At 45.4% G+C, this 19,226-nt stretch overlaps 1 protein-coding gene across 4 annotated transcripts in view; it reads right to left on the bottom strand.

The window, feature by feature from the left end:
* The window catches only part of GPC3 (glypican 3), a 1,559,491-nt gene that overhangs the window by 785,967 nt on the left and 754,298 nt on the right, over nt 1-19,226 (bottom strand). The gene's annotated exons all lie outside the window — the stretch shown is intronic.

The raw sequence follows: 19,226 nt of genomic DNA, 5'->3' as shown, positions 1-19,226 counted from the left end.
TCCAAGTCCGTAGAGGATGCTGGGGACTCCGTAAGTACCATGGGGTATAGAAGGGCTCCGCAGGAGACATGGGCACTATAAAGAAACTTTAGAATGGGTGTGCACTGGCTCCTCCCTCTATGCCCCTCCTCCAGACCTCAGTTAGAGAACTGTGCCCAGAGGAGACGGACAGTACGAGGAAAGGATTTTTGTTAATCCAAGGGCAAGATTCATACCAGCCCACACCATCCACACCGTATAACCTGGAATATACGCAACCAGTTAACAGTATGAACAAAACAGTATCAGGCAAAGACTGATTTCAACTGTAACATAACCCTTATGTAAGCAATAACTATATACAAGCCTTGCAGAAAATAGTCCGCACTGGGACGGGCACCCAGCATCCTCTACGGACTAGGAGAAAAAGATTTAACGGTAGGTTTACAATCTTATTTTCTCTTACGTCCTAGAGGATGCTGGGGACTCCGTAAGGACCATGGGGTTTATACTAAAGCTCCAGACCGGGCGGGAGAGTGCGGACGACTCTACAGCACCGACTGAGCAAACGCAAGGTCCTCATCAGCCAGGGTATCAAACTTATAGAACTTTTGCAAAAGTGTTTGAACCCGACCAGGTAGCTGCTCGGCAAAGCTGTAAAGCCGAAGAGCCCACCTTCCTAGTGGAATGGGCCTTTACCGAATTTGGTAACGGCAATCCAGCCGTAGAATGCGCCTGCTGAATCGTGTTACAGATCCAGCGAGCAATAGCCTGCTTTGAAGCAGGAGCGCCAAGTTTGTTGGCTGCATACAGGACAAACAGTGCCTCTGTTTTCCTAACCCGAGCCGTCCTGGCTACATAGATTTTTAAGGCCCCGACTACATCCAGGGACTTGGAGTCCTCCAAGTCACCCGTAGCCACAGGCACCACAATAGGCTGGTTCATATGAAATGATGAAACCACCTTGGGCAAAAATTGAGGACGAGTCCTCAACTCCGCTCTATCCATATGGAAGATCAGATAGGGGCTCTTGCGAGACAAGGCCGCCAATTCGGACACCCACCTCGCAGATGCCATGGCCAACAACATGACCACCTTCCAAGTGAGAAATTTTAATTCAACCGTCCGAAGCGGTTCAAACCAGTGAGAGTTTAGGAACCGTAACACCACGTTAAGGTCCCATGGTGCCACTGGGGGCACAAAAGGAGGCTGGGTGTGCAGCACGCCCTTTACTAAAGTCTGGACTTCTGGAAGAGAAGCCAATTCCTTCTGAAAGAAAATAGATAGGGCCGAAATCTGTACCTTAATGGAGCCTAACTTCAGGCCCATATCCACTCCTGTCTGTAGAAAGTGGAGAAAACGGCCCAGATGGAAATCTTCCGTAGGAGCATTCTTGGCTTCACACCAAGATACATACTTCCTCCAGATACGGTGATAATGTTTTGCCGTCACCTCCTTCCTAGCCTTTATCAGCGTAGGGATGACTTCTTCCGGAATACCTTTCCCAGCTAGGATTTGGTGTTCAACCGCCATGCCGTCAAACGTAACCGCGGTAAGTCTTGGAACACGCAGGGCCCATGCTGCAACCGGTCCTCCCTGAGAGGAAGAGGCCACGGATCTTCTGTGAGCATTTCCTGAAGATCTGAATACCAGGCCCTTCGAGGCCAATCTGGAACAATGAGTATTGTCTGCACTCTTTTTTGTCTTATGATTCTCAATATTTTTGAGATGGGAGGAAGAGGAAGGAACACATAGACCGACTGAAACACCCATGGTGTCACCAGGGCCTCCACCGCTACTGCCTGAGGGTCCCTTGACCTGGCACAATACCTCCGAAGTTTCTTGTTGAGGCGTGACGCCATCATGTCTACTTGAGGAAGTCCCCAATGACTTGTTATCTCTGCAAAAACTTCTTGATGAAGTCCCCCCTCTCCTGGATGGAGATCGTGTCTGCTGAGGAAGTCTGCTTCCCAGTTGTCCACTCCCGGAATGAAGACTGCTGACAGAGCGCTTACGTGATTTTCCGCCCAGTGAAGAATCCTGGTGGCTTCCGCCATTGCCACTCTGCTCTTTGTCCCACCTTGGCAGTTTACATGAGCCACGGCTGTGATGTTGTCTGATTGAATCAGAACCGGTAGGTCGCGAAGAAGATTCTCCGCTTGTCATAGGCCGTTGTATATGGCCCTCAATTCCAGTACGTTGATGTGTAGACAAGCCTCCTGGCTGGACCATAGTCCCTGAAAATTCCTTCCTTGTGTGACTGCTCTCCATCCTTGGAGGCTCGCGTCCGTGGTTATCCGTGGTTATCAGCACTCTGCAGCCACCACAGGAGAGACACCCTGGCCCTGGGGGACAGGCTTATCTTCTGATGTATTTGTAGATGGGACCCGGACCACTTGTCCAGAAGGTCCCACTGAAATGTCCTTGCATGGAACCTGCCGAAGGGGATGGCCTCGTAGGCTGCCACCATTTTTCCCAGAACTCAAGTGCATTGATGAACAGACACTCTTTTTGGTTTTAGCAGGTCTCTGACCATGTTCTAGAGGTCCTGGGCTTTTTCCATTGGGAGAAAAACCCTCTTCTGTTCCGTGTCCAGAATCATGCCTAGGAATGATAGACGAGTCGTTGGAATCAATTGAGACTTTGGCAGATTTAGAATCCAACCGTGCTGTTGTAGCACTCTCAGGGAGAGCGACACGCTTTTCAGCAATTCATCTCTCGATCTCGCTTTTATCAGGAGATCGTCCAAGTATGGGATAATTGTGACTCCCTGCCTGCGCAGGAGCACCATCATCTCCACCATCACCTTGGTGAAAATTCTCGGGGCCATGGAAAGTCCAAACGGCAACGTCTGAAACTGGTAATGACAGTCCTGTACAGCGAATCTCAGGTACTCCTGATGAGGAGGATATATGGGGACATGAAGGTATGCAACCTTTATGACTAGTGACACCATAAAATCCCCCCCCCCCCTTCCAGGCTGGAGATCACTGCCCGGAGCGATTCCATCTTGAATTTGAACTTTTTCAAGTACAGGTTTAGGGATTTTAGATTTAAAATGGGTCTGACCGAGCCATCCGGTTTCGGGACCACGAACAGGGTTGAATAGTACCCTTTCCCCTGTTGGACTAGGGGAACCTTGATAATCACTTGCTGTTGACACAGCTTTTGAATTGCAGCTAACTCTATTTCCCTCTCTGGGGGAGCAGCTGGCAAGGCAGACTTGAAAAATCGGCGAGGAAGCAACTCTTCGAATTCCAGTTTGTAGCCTTGGGACACAATTTCCAGCGCCCAAGGATCACACGTCTGACAGAACCCAGACCTGGCTGAAGAGTCGAAGACGTGCCCCCACTGGTGCGGACCCCCTTAGTGGAGCCCCAGCGTCATGCTGTGGATTTAGTGGAAGCCGGGGAGGACTTCTGCACCTGGGAACTAGCCGTAGCAGGCGTTCTTTTCCCTCTACCCTTACCTCTGGCGAGGAAGGATGAACCCCCGACCTCTTCTGGACTTATGCGACCGAAAGGACTGCATCTGATATTGTGGAGTTTTCTTTTGCTGTGGGGGAACAAAAGGCAAGAAAGTAGATTTACCCGCGGTAGCTGTGGAAACCAGGTCCGCGAGACCTTCCCCAAATAAAACCTCACCCTTGTAAGGTTAAACCTCCATATGCCTCTTTGAGTCGGCATCACCTGTCCATTGGCGGGTCCACAGGGCTCGCCTAGCCGAAATCGCCATGGCGTTGCCTCTCGAACCCAGCAGCCCAACGCCTCTCTGAGCGTCTCTCATATATAAGACTGCGTCTTTAATGTGACCTAAGGTCAATAAAATGGTATCCCTATCTAGGGTATCAATGTCAGCTGACAAAGTATCTGTCCAAGCTGCAACTGCGCTACATACCCATGCCGATGCTATTGCCGGCCTGAGTAAAGCACCCGTATGTGTATAAATAGATTTTAAGGTAGTTTCCTGTCTGCGATCAGCAGGATCCTTGAGGGCTGCCGTGTCTGGAAACGGTAGCGCCACCTTCTTGGACAAGCGCGTTAAAGCCTTGTCCACCCTGGGCGAGGATTCCCACCGTACCCTGTCCCGAGCAGGTTAAGGATACGCCATAAGAATCCTCTTGGGAATCTGCAGTTTTTTATCTGGAGTTTCCCAAGCTTTTTCAAATAACTCATTTAGCTCATGAGATGGGGGAAAGGTTACCTCAGGTTTCTTTTCCTTAAACATGTGCACCCTCGTGTCAGGGACAGAGGGGTCATCTGTGAAATGCAAAACATATTTTATTGCAATAATCATATAATGAATACTTTTGGCCACCCTTGGGTGTAACCTTGCATCATCGTAGTCGACACTGGAGTCAGAATCCGTGTCGGTATCAGTGTCTGCTATTTGGGATAGAGGACGTTTTTGGGACCCTGAAGGGCCCTGTGACACAGCTAAAGCCATGGATTGACTCCCTGCTTTTTCCCTGGACTCTGCTTTGTCCATCCTTTTATGCCATAAAGTCACATTTGCACTTAAAACATTCCACATGTCCAACCAATCAGGTGTCGGCGTTGCCGACGGAGACACCACAATCATTTGCTCCACCTCCTCCTTAGATGAGCCTTCCGCTTCAGACATGCCGACACACTCGTACCGACACCCCCACACACACAGGGATATATTTATATGGAGACAGTTCCCCAATAAGGCCCTTTGGAGAGACAGAGAGAGAGTATGCCAGCACACGCCCAGCGCCAACACACACTGGAAACAAAATTCCCAGATAAATAGCGCTTTTATATATATAATTATCTGTATATAATGCACTCACTGCGCCTTACAAATCCCCCCCCCCCCCCCTCTTTTCTGCCCTGTGTCACCATGTCCAGCAGGGGAGAGTCCGGGGAGCCAGCTTCTCTGCAGTGCTCTGTGGAGAAAATGGCGCTGGTTAGTGCTGTGGGATCAAGCTCCGCCCCCCCAGCGGCGGGCTTCGGTCCCGCTCAATTTTGTAATACTGGCGGGAGATTTTAATATATACTGCCTCCGCAGCCTATATATGTACTAGCCAGTCCTAGAGGTGTAATATTGCTGCCCAGGGCGCCCCCCCCTGCACCCTGCACTCATCCGTGCCTGCAGTGTGTGTTGTGTGTGGGAGCAATGGCATGCAGCGTTACCGCTGCGCGTTACCTCAGAGAAGATCTGAAGTCTTCTGCCGCCTTTGAAGTCTTCTTTCTTCTTATACTCACCCGGCTTCTTTCTTCCGGCTCTGTGAGGAGGACGGCGGCGTGGCTCTGGGACGAACGCGAGGGGAGACCTGCGTTCCGACTCCCACTGGAGCTAATGGTGTCCAGTAGCCTAAGAAGCAGAGCCTATCACTTAAGTAGGTCTGCTTCTCTCTCCTCAGTCCCACGATGCAGGGAGCCTGTTGCCAGCAGTGCTCCCTGAAAATAAAAAACCTAACAAAATTATTTTTTCAGAGAAACTCAGGAGAGCTCCCTGTAATGCACCCAGTCTCCTCTGGGCACAGGAACTTACTGAGGTCTGGAGGAGGGGCATAGAGGGAGAAGCCAGTGCACACCCATTTTAAAATTTCTTTATAGTGCCCATGTCTCCTGCAGAGCCCGTCTATACCCCATGGTCCTTACGGAGTCCCCTTCATCCTCTATGACGTAAGAGAAAAGTTTATATTTACTTACATACATACATACATACACACACACACATATATGTAAATGAATTACAGTTCTAGTTTTTTAAATCTACACAGTATATGAATCAAATGAGAAACTTTATCTTTATAGTATATTACAAACAGACTTCTATCTGCAGCAAAAGTGTAACAGGTAAAAATCATCCATACAAAAAAATATATAATTTTTATGTCGTCATATATATATCTATATACACACATATATATATACATATATATATACATACATACACATATACATATATATAAATATACACACATATATATATATATATATATATATACATACACATACATACTTCAAAGTGCTCAGCAGCTTCTTGGACATAAATAATACTTCATGGGTGTAGAGTGTTTAGTATGCAAGTTACTCATTTTAATGTTGAATATGAACACTTATAATTAGAGCCTGACTAAAGGCCTAAATCAGACTTGATCGCAGCAGCAAAACCTTTCTCTAATGAGCAAAACCATGTGCACTGCAGGGGGGGGCAGATGTAACATGTGCAGAGAACGTTAGATTTGGATGGGTTATATTGTTTCTGTGCAGGGTAAATACTGGCTGCTTTATTTTTACACTACAATTTAGATTTCAGTTTGAACACAGTTTGAAAGGGAATTTATTTCCTTTCTGTTCTTAAATCACATTTTCATAATTTTCACACAAACACTTGCTATTTTTAACCATATTTCGCTTTGCTGTCTTACTATAAGATACACAAAAACATTTTTTTAAGGTAAATTAATAAAAGTTAGATTTGAATTCAAGTGCACCCCAGACAGATTGTCTTTCTTTCTTACTATTTGTTACCCTCCCTTTGCACGCACTTCTGCTCTCTCACCTTGTCCCACTTGATGAACTTGCTGCACCATTGTATGGTCTCGGGTGTCTGAATCAGCTCCAGCTGGAGAGAATGTACCCCATAGTTGCCGACTTCTGGGCTGCTCTCTCCGGGAGAGAGCAGCCCGTCGGCTCAGCAGAGGGGGCGGGCAGTGAGGTGTCGTGACAGGGGGCGGGACAGAGGCGGAACGTAGGCGGGCCAGAGGCTGAACGGGGTGTGGCTTCTGGTCAGAGTCATTTAAGCCACGCCCCCTGGTGTGTAATGCCGCAATTACCGGCATTATACAGCAGGGGGCGTGGTTACGATTACGCGATTCAACAAGAAACGCGTCATCGCCTGCCCGGACCGCCCACTTTACTCGTTAAGTGGGCGGCGGGCAGGGGGTGACCCGCGGATATCGGGAGACTTGCCTGCTCTTTTCCGGGGGGCCGGGAGGGTCACCCGTTTTTCGGGAGCCTCCCGGCCATTCCGGGAGGGTAGGCAAGTATGATGTACCCCTGGCCAGGCCTCCGCGATGACTGAGGGGTAGGTTAGCAGGGCAAAAAGAAACAGGAGGAAAGCAGGGAATTACTGACTTAAGGGAGGTAGAGATGATGGGAGTAGAAAGAGAGAGAGGGAGGGAGAGAGAAGCAGAGACTCAAGTAGGGGATGAGACAGAGTAAGGAAGAGATGCTGCCTGCCGGCCGGCCAATGCGGTGGTGGAAGTGAGAAGTTGGAGAAGTTCCTGGTTGCTGTCGGATCCGTCAGCAAAGGGGGCTTGGCCAACAAGCTTCACCAGGCTAATCGTGCCGGGCTTCATTGGAAGTGTTTGCTGTCTACGCGGTTGCCCAATTAATGCGTGACCGGGTGCAGGGGGAGCAGCGGGCCCTGGGGACATCCCCGGGCCCTGTAGCAGCTGCATCCCCTGCCCCCACGGTATTTATTCCACTGGGGGAGATGTATCAAACCTTGGAGCGAAATAAAGCTGAGAGAGCAGGGGGGCATCTAGAGAGGAAGAGGCCCATGTGCAGACTCTGTCTGGGCCCCCTCCTCTATAGCCGGAAGCGCTGTAGCTCTGGGCACTAGGGTCACTAGGGGACCCTAGCGCTGTCCCACAGTCTAGAGCGCATGTGCAGGTCTCTGAGAAATAGGCACGATGGCCATTTTCCAAGTGATTTTCCTACAGCGCATGCACAAAACACCATAACAATGGCCCCGTGCCATTTCCCCAGTGATTTCTGCAAACTGCTGCTGTGCCGCGGGACTAGTAAGGGAGGTAAGTATTGAAAATAATGGGTGAAGGGTGTGCGGTGCGGGTCCCCCTGGACTCCGGGGGCCAATGTGCACTGCACACACTGCACCCATTATAAATACGCCAGTGGGAGAGAGGTAAAGTACCAACCAATCAGCTACAAACTGTCATTTTTCAAACACAGACTGTAAAATGACAGAAGCTGATTGGCTGATACTTTATCTCTTTCCACTTTATCTTTCGTAAAGGCTGGATACATCTTTACCTTAGAATCCTGTGAGGGTGTCATTAAAATAATAACTTTCAACTTAAAAAAAACCTGCAAACAGTGGGAGCAAAAATGATAACATTTGTTACAGTAAGGAAAGAACTGAACTCCCACACAACACCCCAACAATTGTAACATTCCATCTAGCAGAACCTGCTGCGTAATAGAAGTCTAATTTACAATTATTTTCTGTACGTTTCTAAAGGGTAATGAAACTCAACATGTTTAAAAATAAGTGACCACTAGGGGTAGCTATAACCCAGCTTACTGTACAGTTAGATTTTTATTTTCATATTTTCTCTTTAACCCCTGTACTGCTGCAATTGACCAGTAGCTGTCACCCAAGCTGACAAAGGGGGATATCCTATTAGCAGCAGGGCTAATAGGATAACCCCCAAAGTGTTAAATACTTACATTTCTTTGAACTATATTAAAACGTTTTAATTTTGTTACAGGCTCAGATTATTGTGATATGACAAACTGCTGACACTGTAACCTAATGGAACTACGCTATTCATCTTGTGTTGGTTCTTTAGGGAGCCACAGATTAATCTATCTTTCTTCCACAGTTTACTTCCATGAATTTAAATGTACTGGTTCCATACCGAGGAACAGCATGAAATGCTATTAGCCAGGTACTATTGGTGACACCAACTCTGTCATTACTAGATTACATTATTCACTGCAGACTGCACTCCAGTCTGGCTCCCATACATAATTACTTTGTTCATGATTATTAGGCTGAGAGAAGGGATATGGGGGACTTTGAAAAAGGCAAACCATTCAAACTTTCCGGAAATGTACAACTGGAAACCCCAGAGTGACAGATACTATACAGGGGTGGTCTTCAGTTTGCCGGCTGTCGGGATCCCGGCGCACAGTATACCGGCGCCGGAAGCCCGACACCCGGCATACCTACATGTTTTCTCCCTTTTGGGGGTCCACGACCCCCCTGGAGGGAGAATAGATAGCGTGGCGCGCTGTGGCGAGCTCTTTTGCGCTCGCCCAGCTGTCGGTATGCCGGCGGTCGGGATTCCAGCGCCGGTATGCTGGCCGCCGGCAAACCCTACTACACCCCTATACAGATGTAATGTATAAAACGGAGTGATGCCGTGCAAACACAATAGGGCACACAGTAACACTGTGCATAACGGGGCACCAGAGAAAATGTATCGCCATCGCTGCCTTATTACCCTGAAGAATCTCCTGGTACAAATTGTATGTTACGTAAATTACAGATTGCACATGGCTATATATTGCAGTTGGCACACATCTATGTTTAAATGAAAGATAACATTTAAGGTAAAATTGAGTTTAAAATAAAGCTGGTTATATATGTAAGTAGAGTGGAATATACAGCTTTTGTTGTTGTTTTTTCTTGGGGGGGGGGGGGGTATAAATAAGATCCTATTGCTTTAGTCAGGTTTTTATTTTAGTTAGAACATTATTTGTGACTGCTGAAAACAGCCATTGGATGAGATCCAGTGGGATCTACAGTATTAGTGGGACTAATTATTTTAGCAGCTGTTTGGGCTTGATACGCTATCCAGGCGGATGGGATGCCGGTGGACACATGACTAACCGTGGCATCCGCACTTTTAGAATGCCGTCAGGGGATGGGGTAATTAATTTATCCCTTTCCTGCCCCCTACACTAATCCGCTTTGGGAGACAGCTAGGGCTAAGGACACAGGGGGTGTCGGCTCCGGCTAATCCCAGGGGGTGGTGGCTAGGGCTAAGGACACAGGGGGTGTCGGCTCCGGCTAATCCCAGGGGGCGGTGGCTAGGGCTAAGGACACAGGGGGTGGCGGCTACGGCTAACGCCCCTCTGGTGCATTACCCTAACCCCCCCCCCCCTTTCCTTCCAGGACCCCAATACTTACCTTTGGGATGCTGTCAGTTGGGGTTCTGGCGCTGGGATTTCAAGTGGTGTCGGGATTCAGACCCATCTGTAGCTTGATCTAGCAATCAGAATGTCACCAAATATGGTAGGGAGACTAATTAGGATATGGGAAACAGGATTCCAAAAAACAAATTTAGTGCAGAAAAGTCTACCAATATACACATCCTGGAACTATTTTCTCCTCACATCCAAACTGACTTTACCTGTGAATATCTTCTTCCACCCTATGCTCTCCATCAGCCAACTACTACTCTGCAAGAACACTGACTATATTTTATGGACAGCACGTCTTCAACTAAACTGGTAATATTCCATTCTTTGCTGGGCAATATCCTGTCAACCAGTGTCGGACTGGGGCATGAAGGGCCCACTGGGGGAATGCAGTGGTAAGGGCCCATATTTAGGGGTGTTGCCAGTCTCCAGAGGGGGTGTGGCCAGCTGTCACAGAAGCTTGGCTAACCATTACTGAGTGCATGGTCTGGGCCCCTTGACAAATATCTATCGTAAATACTGCTAGTGCATGCATGATAATGTACCAGATTAATAACAGCAATGCACAGTAGAAAATACACAATAGTCCTTTGCACTATAACATATGCATAATATATAAAAAAAGTGTACAGTCTGGAATCCGAACCCTAGAGGAGGAATTGGGGCCCCAGGCAGTGGGGCACTATGGGGGTTTCCCCTGTACCCCTGTGGACCAGTCTAACCCTGCTGTCAACCATCATAATGTGCACATACAGACTGTCTAAGGTACCCGTATTTAGGGGGTCATTCTGGCCCATTCGCATGCAGCGGTTCATCGATGCAGTGCAAACGGGTCGGAAATGTGCATGCGCGATGGACGCATTGCGCACACGTCATTGCACAGCGCCGCCAGCAGAAAAAGTGATCACAGCGGCGATCGCAAGAAGACTGAAAGGCGGGAGGGGTTCCGGGGCGTCAACTGACCGTTTTCCAGGCGTGGTGAGGCGAACGCAGGCGTGTCCAGGTGTTTGGAGGGTGGATGTCTGACGTCAATTCTGGATCCGTCGCACAGAGTAAGTAAGTCTGACCCTGGTCTAGTTTTGCAGAAAACTTTTTTAGCATAGCAGGGCTGCACAAGCGAACGCAGCCCTGCTATGCTAAAATACACTCCCCCATAGGTGGCGTCTAGTTGATCGCACGAGCAGCAAAAAGTTTCTACATGCGATCAACTCAGAATGACCCCCATAATGTATTGACATTTTCTAAGTATTCCTGCTAATTCTGAAACAGGGGCTTTCTACCAATCACTATCCCACTTAGACTCTATAGAGATGTATATGAGCTCTACTTTTAATTTACTTTTACAGTTTTTAATGTGATGTTTATTACAATACATTGTTGTACATAGTATTTTTAAATATAAAAACCTCAATTATAATCAACCATGCTGCATATATCTATTTCACGTTGGTTTTTAAATTGGCGATGCCGTTATTATTTATTTACCTGAACTAGTGCTGCCTTTATTTTCTGCATAGTATTATTTCTAGTACTGGGGACTGACACTGTCCATCTAACAGCTGCTTAGTATGACCGTGCCACTTGTTGTATCTAATACACATTCTCGCAGGCCAGGAGTAATTTCCTGAGCTACTATACAGTATCTGGCTGTCAGCCTTGCTCATAAAGTGTAGTAAGCGAATGGGTATCTCTCTGGAATAGAGTCCACTGTAAGGACATACAGGGAAGGGAATAAATGTGCATGCCCACCCTGATAGGTTTCTCACTCATAATTATAGGACCTAACCTATGAAACACATGGAATAAATACAGCAAAACGCTTTGGGTCATCACAGTTGTAACTAGCTGTTCCGTCCTATACCTGTTTATGGATGATGTGTTGCCAGAGGAATAAGGTGTCTGAAAGGGTAATATCCGAAGAACAACCGTGCACAAAAGTGAAAATTTCACATAACCTCCCACTACTTTAGAACTTCCCTTTCATTGCTTAAAAAGTTTTTGTTTGTCTCCTAAAATACTCAGCAGAATTTATAATAGGCCAACCCAGCAACCATAACTAGGAGGAAATACCCTCAACCTGCCCAAGGAGCAAACTCTCCTCCTCTAAACATGCCCAAATCTTGCTCCGATTCCTGATTTGGTGGAAACTTAGGTCCACCTGTGAACATCAGGGCACATGATACCAGCAAAGAAGATTTTGAGCAGCTCCTTGCTCATTTAGTGCTAACTTCATAGGGCGAAAAGTTTTTTTCTTCACAACTTCTCAAGCTATTGGAAGTATTTATAAACTGATGGTATGGAATCAGAACTAACAAGAAAAAAAACTGCTGTTAATCATTCTGCTATTTGTCAAATGGAAGTGGACACCGACAAATACGTTTCTACTCACCAAAATTCAAAAAACTATTTGTTACTATTTCAGATTTACTAAGGAGTTGACCCCACTATTGCTGATCCGCACAGTAATAGGTCAAGGCATAAGTTACCCATTAGAGGTAGATTTGATTTTATTCCAGTTAACTCCAGGAGGAAGAGACTGGATCTTTAACAAAATGTAATAGTTGAACATGCATAGAATCCAAGAAGATTTCCCAGGAAGACATCTAAAAAGATAAATTCCAGCCAGGATAATTAATGAGACAATCACTATAAAGAAGGTAGATGTGTGGAGTAATGTTGTTATGTAATACTGATTTGCTCTGATAAGTTATCTTACACTAATACTCTGTAATGTAATAATAAGACCGTTAGACAATTATCTCACATAAGTCCTATAGCATAAGTATTTTGCAAATAAGTATAAGAAACTCTGAGTAAGGTAATTTCTTATGGATATTCCATGAATGTGCCCACTTCCGAAATTACTAATTTACTTCATAATTTGCCAAAAGTCTATAAGACTAAGGCATAACCAGAAGGAAGATTTATGGCAGTAATAGAGAATTATGGCCTTGGATGAGTATGTAAGTGAACAAGCAGATAGTTTATTGCAATCTCTTACTAAATGGCAGCTGAGATCTAAGAGAAACAATACATAATTCAACCAAATGTAATAGGCAGACATTTATTTATAGTGTATTGGGAATATTTATAGCATATTGGGAAAAGCTCCATGCATTTAGAGATAGTAATCCCTTTCCCTCTGACAATTTTCTATTTAAATTGCATCTGTATGTAGATGGTAGTGGTACATACCTTCAAAAGTAGGTAGATTATGTCAAGATTAATGATTTCAATCATTTTTAAATATTTTGTTCTTAGAGCCATTTTGGAAACGAGTCGCTGCAGCTTATTAAGACGGAACTTCTTAATATAAACAAAATTACAGTACAATTAAAACAATAAACTGCATATCAACTGGTTGCATATCGTGACAGGTGATTCAACCGAACCTAGCTCATATACACAAGTATAGATGTCATACAGATAGGTGCTCGCAGGTTTTAACCGTAGAGACAGAAGTAGATTCTAAGCCCAAAGCATATTGAGATTTGAGCCATTAACTCCAGATATTTTCAAAATTTAATAGAGAGTTTCTACCATTATACCGAAATCTCTTGCATCTGGACATTTTAGCGGTTTGACTCCTGGGTACCATCAAGCCTCATGGCACACATGCCTCAGCCAACATCAGTAAATTATTGAAAAAACAACCAGATTTGGCATTTTCATTCCTAAGAGACACGACCAAGGCTCAGATAATGGTACATTAACCCCCATCATCATAATACAGTGTGACATTTGTAACCAAATGGATTCTCTGGAGCACCTCTTAATAACCTCACTTTTAAATACAGTAGCTCCATACTTTGGACATTGCATCCGATGACCACCTCCAAATTTTACTACCCTTACAGGGATAGATAGGCCCTATGGAGAATATATTCAAATCACAGGGAGGAATTCAATTAATCGCTGCATTTGCTGTGCAGGGAATAGCTCCGAGGTTAACACTAGCTGTCTCATAAAAAAATACTTTTCCCTGTGCAGTAAACACTGGGTCAGCGCAAGCTAACCCATTGATTCCACGCGTTAGTGCCCGGAAGGTGCCTTTTACCATGGACTTTTCTTTGCAGCTCCTGAAGCATCCCCTTCTGTGGCTTAATTTGTGAGGTAATCCCCACAGACTGAATTAGCAGCCGTGGATAATTAGAGGTGGATCTGCCTAAACTACACAACATAAGATCCCCAAGAGCCCGCAAATACCTCTAAAATCGCTACTTTTATAAAAGGTGCAACAGTTCCTCAAAATTAGATTAATTTAATAAATATTACAAATTGAATAAAAAAGATTTTCATAGGAGCCTCTTTAAAGTTTGGACCCTTTGGTCAAACTGAAGAGCAAGAATATGTAGAAGGTATCTAAGATATTTCATATATACAGTGAGGCAAAAAAGTCTCCCAGATTTTAAAGGTTAACAAAAAGGGCATGGCACAGAAAATGCTATTCAAAATTTTAGTATAGTCTAAAAGTGCATGGATTACAGTTAATTTTCAATTGGTTTTATATTTTATTATATGATATTGTCCAGATGGTGGCCTTCATTTGTAGTCGAATTCTGATCATTTTCAGCCTTATCACGGCAAGTTATTGACTAAACTAACTTTAATTTGTCTGGCTACGTTAGAAAGCAGATTTTTTGTTACTGGGCGGAAAACAATCCTCATCTGCTTCATGAAAGGCCTCTACACAACCAAGAGGGCCACCTGAAAGCTGAGGTCTACAAACATTGACCAAGAACCATTTATGACCTGAAGCCTGCCATACACCAAGAATTGATGATATCATATTCAAAACCAATTAAAAATAAACTGTATTTCATGCAGTTTTAGATTATTTTCTAACATTTTGAGTAACAATTATCATGCCTTATTTGTTAACCTTGAAAATCTAAAAAGGTGGATTGGGATGGAAAACCAGCCTCGGAAATTTCTGGAGGCAGCCCTAAATGGGGAGACCACCTCTTTAGAAGAAGTAAACACAAGAGACCTACTAGTTGTGCAGACACTGCGTCTGTGCTGGTTTTCCTGCAGACTGGCCCCATGAGTTTGGAGCTGCATTTCAGCATATGGAGTTGGGTATTTGGTCAGGATTAATGGTATCCTCAATGCTGAGGAATAGAGGCAGGCCATTATGCAATACCATCAGGGATGCGTCCGATTGGCTCCAAATGTATTCTGCAGCAGAACAACGACCCCAAACAAATCGCCAATGTCATTAAGTACTTTCTTCAGCATAAATAAGAACAAGGAGTCCTGGGAGTGATATGGCCCTCACAGAGCTCTGATCTCAACATCATCGAGTTTGTCTAGGATTACATGAAGAGACATAAGGGTTTGAGCAAGCCAATATCCACAGAAGATCTGTGGTTAGTTCTCCAAGATGTTTGAAACAACCTCCCTGGCAAGTTCCTTCAAAACTGTGCAAGTGTACCTAGAAGAATTGATGCTGTTTTGAAGGCAAAGGGTAGTCACACCACATTTTTCCCTGTTTCAATTCAAATGACACGTACACAGTGTTCCACATAGCACTTTTACTGCAGACCAGTAAGCTCTTAAAAAATATTGAAACTTATAATGCATTATTTGTCTGCAGATCTTTTTTTAATAAAAAACGGAAAAATTATTACTCAGCAGAATAGTACTTGTTCGAACTACCTTTTGCTGAAATGATACAATTAAGTCTGTTGGGGTGAGTTACTATCAGCTTTGCTCCATATTGTTCAGGTATTTTGGATGACGCTTGTGAACTGCAATTTTTGCATCAATGTGTGTGTTTGATTAATACTATGATTACCTGATTCTGCATTCTCTCACTTAATACGATGACTACAGTAGCATTTAGGATTTAGGAGTGTGCAGTACTGAGATACACCAGCTGTTAATGTATTGATATTTCATTGATGTACTCATGAAAGCTTGTGTAGTAATGTGATGTCTTTAAAATTCATATTTTTAGGGGTTTTAAATAACATGTTATGGTAATTACACACCTGCTGGATTCAAAATGATCTTGTTGCATGTACTGTAGAACAATTAACTAATCACTTTATCTATATCGTTATCTGAGCTGTATAAATGCACCCTACTGATGATAGTCTGTACTCATAGACGTGACGTGCATTAGAATAGGTAGCTGTGTACCTTTCTCCTCTTTGCCCCTATGCTGTGTTGGATTATTGCCGGCAATAAAGGTGATTTTAGTTACAGTATGATCCACTATTTTGATGTTTATTTATTTTCACACAATTGTATTCTCTGCCACTTGGTGAAAATAAAGAATTTGCTATAGCTTATTAGTGCAGTCACTTGCTGGATACTACTGCATCCTACCAGATTGCTTTTGGTGGAGGAAACTGAATTTAGAAAAAAAAAAGCAAAAAAGTTGAATGAATTGCAAAATAATAAGATTGCATGATCTTATTATATTGCAATTTGTTTGGCTTTTTTTTCCATGTATTAAAAACATGTTTTAATAAATGAGAGGGTACATGTGCAAGTTTTTGTGTGGGCCCCTGACTCAGAGGGTTTGGGTTTGATCCAAGATTATCTAAGATTGCAAACTCCTACAGGGCAGGAACGGATATGAATGGCCAAATACTCTGTATAGTGCTACTGAATATATGTGCAATACGTAAATAACTGTTAGTAAATCATTACCAGCCCAGATATGGCTCTTCCTTTTGTTGTATAACAGACAATAAATATACAAGATGTGTCTATACATATATCTAGGGATTCCATCATTTTTATATGAAAATCCAATATACACATGGGCTTTTCTCAGCCCATGAAGTAAAACATTCATACACATCTATCCCCACTGATACAGTCTGAGTGCCGCGGAATTCTAAATGATAGGGAAATAAGCATCATGAGGTGAACATTTCTAGTGGGAAAAAGATTCTCTCCTAGGAAAACACATGGAAGCCTTCATGCAATATATCTACACACATGGAAGCCTTCATGCAATATATCTACAGTAGTACATCTGCAACATTACCACAATTTCAATGTAATGAAACCTTAATCCACTAGAGGGAGCTGCAGCACACAATGTGCATCACTGAATGCTTTGTAAAGTGCATTAGCAATGCTTTCATGACTCATCAAGTTTATCTTCCATATGATGTCTATTATGCAGACATGTATGTAAAACCACAGTTCCACATTCCAGTTTCCTGGGCCAAAATTACCTCTCATAACTATCAGTGGGTGCAGACTTGGAAACTCAAAGCTACAAAAATGAGAGCTACATAATCATCAGGCTACACAGTACGAAAGCTGCCTCCAGGCTACACAGCAGGAAAGCCGCATCCAGGCTACACAGCAGGAAAGCCGCCTCCAGGCTACACTGCAGGAAAGCCGCCTCCAGGCTACACTGCAGGAAAGCCGCCTCCAGGCTACACTGCAGGAAAGCCGCCTCCAGTCTACACTGCAGGAAAGCTGCCTCCAGGCTACACAGTAGGAAAGCCGCCTCCAGGCTACACAGTATGAAAGCTGCCTCCAGGCTACACTGCAGGAAAGCTGCCTTCAGGCTACACAGTAGGAAAGCTGCCTCCAGGCTACACAGCAGGAAAGCTGCCTCCAGGCTACACTGCAGGAAAGCTGCCTCCAGGCTACACAGTAGGAAAGCTGCCTCCAGGCTACACAGCAGGAAAGCTGCCTCCAGGCTACACTGCAGGAAAGCTGCCTTCAGGCTACACAGTAGGAAAGCTGCCTCCAGGCTACACAGTAGGAAAGCTGCCTCCAGGCTACACAGCAGGAAAGCTGCCTCCAGGCTACACTGCAGGAAAGCTGCCTTCAGGCTACACAGTAGGAAAGCTGCCTCCAGGCTACACAGTAGGAAAGCTGCCTCCAGTCTACACAGCAGGAAAGCTGCCACCAGGCTACACAGCAGGAAAGCTGCCTTTAGGCTACACTGCAGGAAATCTGCCTCCAGGCTACACAGTAGGAAAGCTGCCTCCAGGCTACACAGCAGGAAAGCTGCCTCCAGGCAGAAAAAGGCAGATTGCTGAAACGCGTTGGAGGACTTGTCTCACTACACACTGCATTCTACAGACACCTCTCCCCGGCTGGAGAGAGGTATCCCCGAGCAACAGGGGCTAATTGAACACTCCCGCTCACGTGACACATCACGTGAGCGGCAAAGCAGGAAGTCACAGACGGGACCCGGCGGAGTAAGGAGGAAAGCGGCGGCCGCTGACCGACCGCGGGGACCGAGACGAGACGGCCTGGACATCAAAGGACACCGGAGGACTCGGGAACGGAAGCTGAGCCGGCACAGGCGCGTGGAACGCACCCCCGGCGGTAAGTGTAAGAACCAAGCCCGTTCCCCCGATTCCTCATTTGGTGCACACAGGGAGGTCTGACAGGCGGGACGCTGCAAACTGTCACACACCCCACCACGACTGATACTTACCTAGTTTCAGAGCCACATAGGTTATACCATACCTATGGTAAAGGTGCACCCTTGGGCATACCTGACATTCATCCCGCAAGGGACCTCTGAACATTAGGACTCCTAAGGACATAACACTGACACAGACATTGTGCCAGATTTACGGAGAGGCACAAACTTTTACCCACCACTCTTATTATTAATTCTAGAAGTTTTGAGCAGAAGTGTACCTTTCAGGAGGGTACACTGAAAAGGGTGGTCTGCATGACACACCTGACAGTGGGAACATACCACCCTAATAAACATCATTATATTACGACATATGGTCATTTGTGAACACTATCATACATCAAATTGTCACATTACTTTCTTCCCATTTTCTTTCATCCCTTCTTTCTCCATCCCTTTCCATCTTCACCCTTTCTCTCACATTCCTTCTCTCCCACAAGTGCGCTGACCTCACCATTGCTTAACATTAGTACGGAGGTAGGACACCTCTAGGCCTAGCAGCACTAACCCCCATCCCAGTGAGCGCAGTCTCTCTCCAATTATCTACACTGCAGGAAAGCTGCCTCCAGGCTACACTGCAGGAAAGCTGCCTTCAGGTTACACAGTAGGAAAGCTGCCTCCAGGCTACACAGTAGGAAAGCTGCCTCCAGGCTACACAGTAGGAAAGCTGCCTCCAGGCTACACAGCACGAAAGCTGCCTCCAGGCTACACAGCAGGAAAGCTGCCTTCAGGCTACACAGCAGGAAAGCTGCCTTTAGGCTACACTGCAGGAAAGCTGCCTCCAGGCTACACAGTAGGAAAGCTGCCTCCAGGCTACACAGCAGGAAAGCTGCCTCCAGGCTACACAGTAGGAAAGCTGCCTCCAGGCTACACAGCAGGAAAGCTGCCTTTAGGCTACACTGCAGGAA

This window comes from Pseudophryne corroboree, chromosome 8 (genome assembly GCF_028390025.1).
Source record: "Pseudophryne corroboree isolate aPseCor3 chromosome 8, aPseCor3.hap2, whole genome shotgun sequence".
NCBI classification, from domain to species: Eukaryota; Metazoa; Chordata; class Amphibia; order Anura; family Myobatrachidae; genus Pseudophryne; species Pseudophryne corroboree.
The sequence above is the reverse complement of the archived record's forward strand: the minus strand, read 5'-3'. Positions and strand labels throughout refer to the sequence as shown.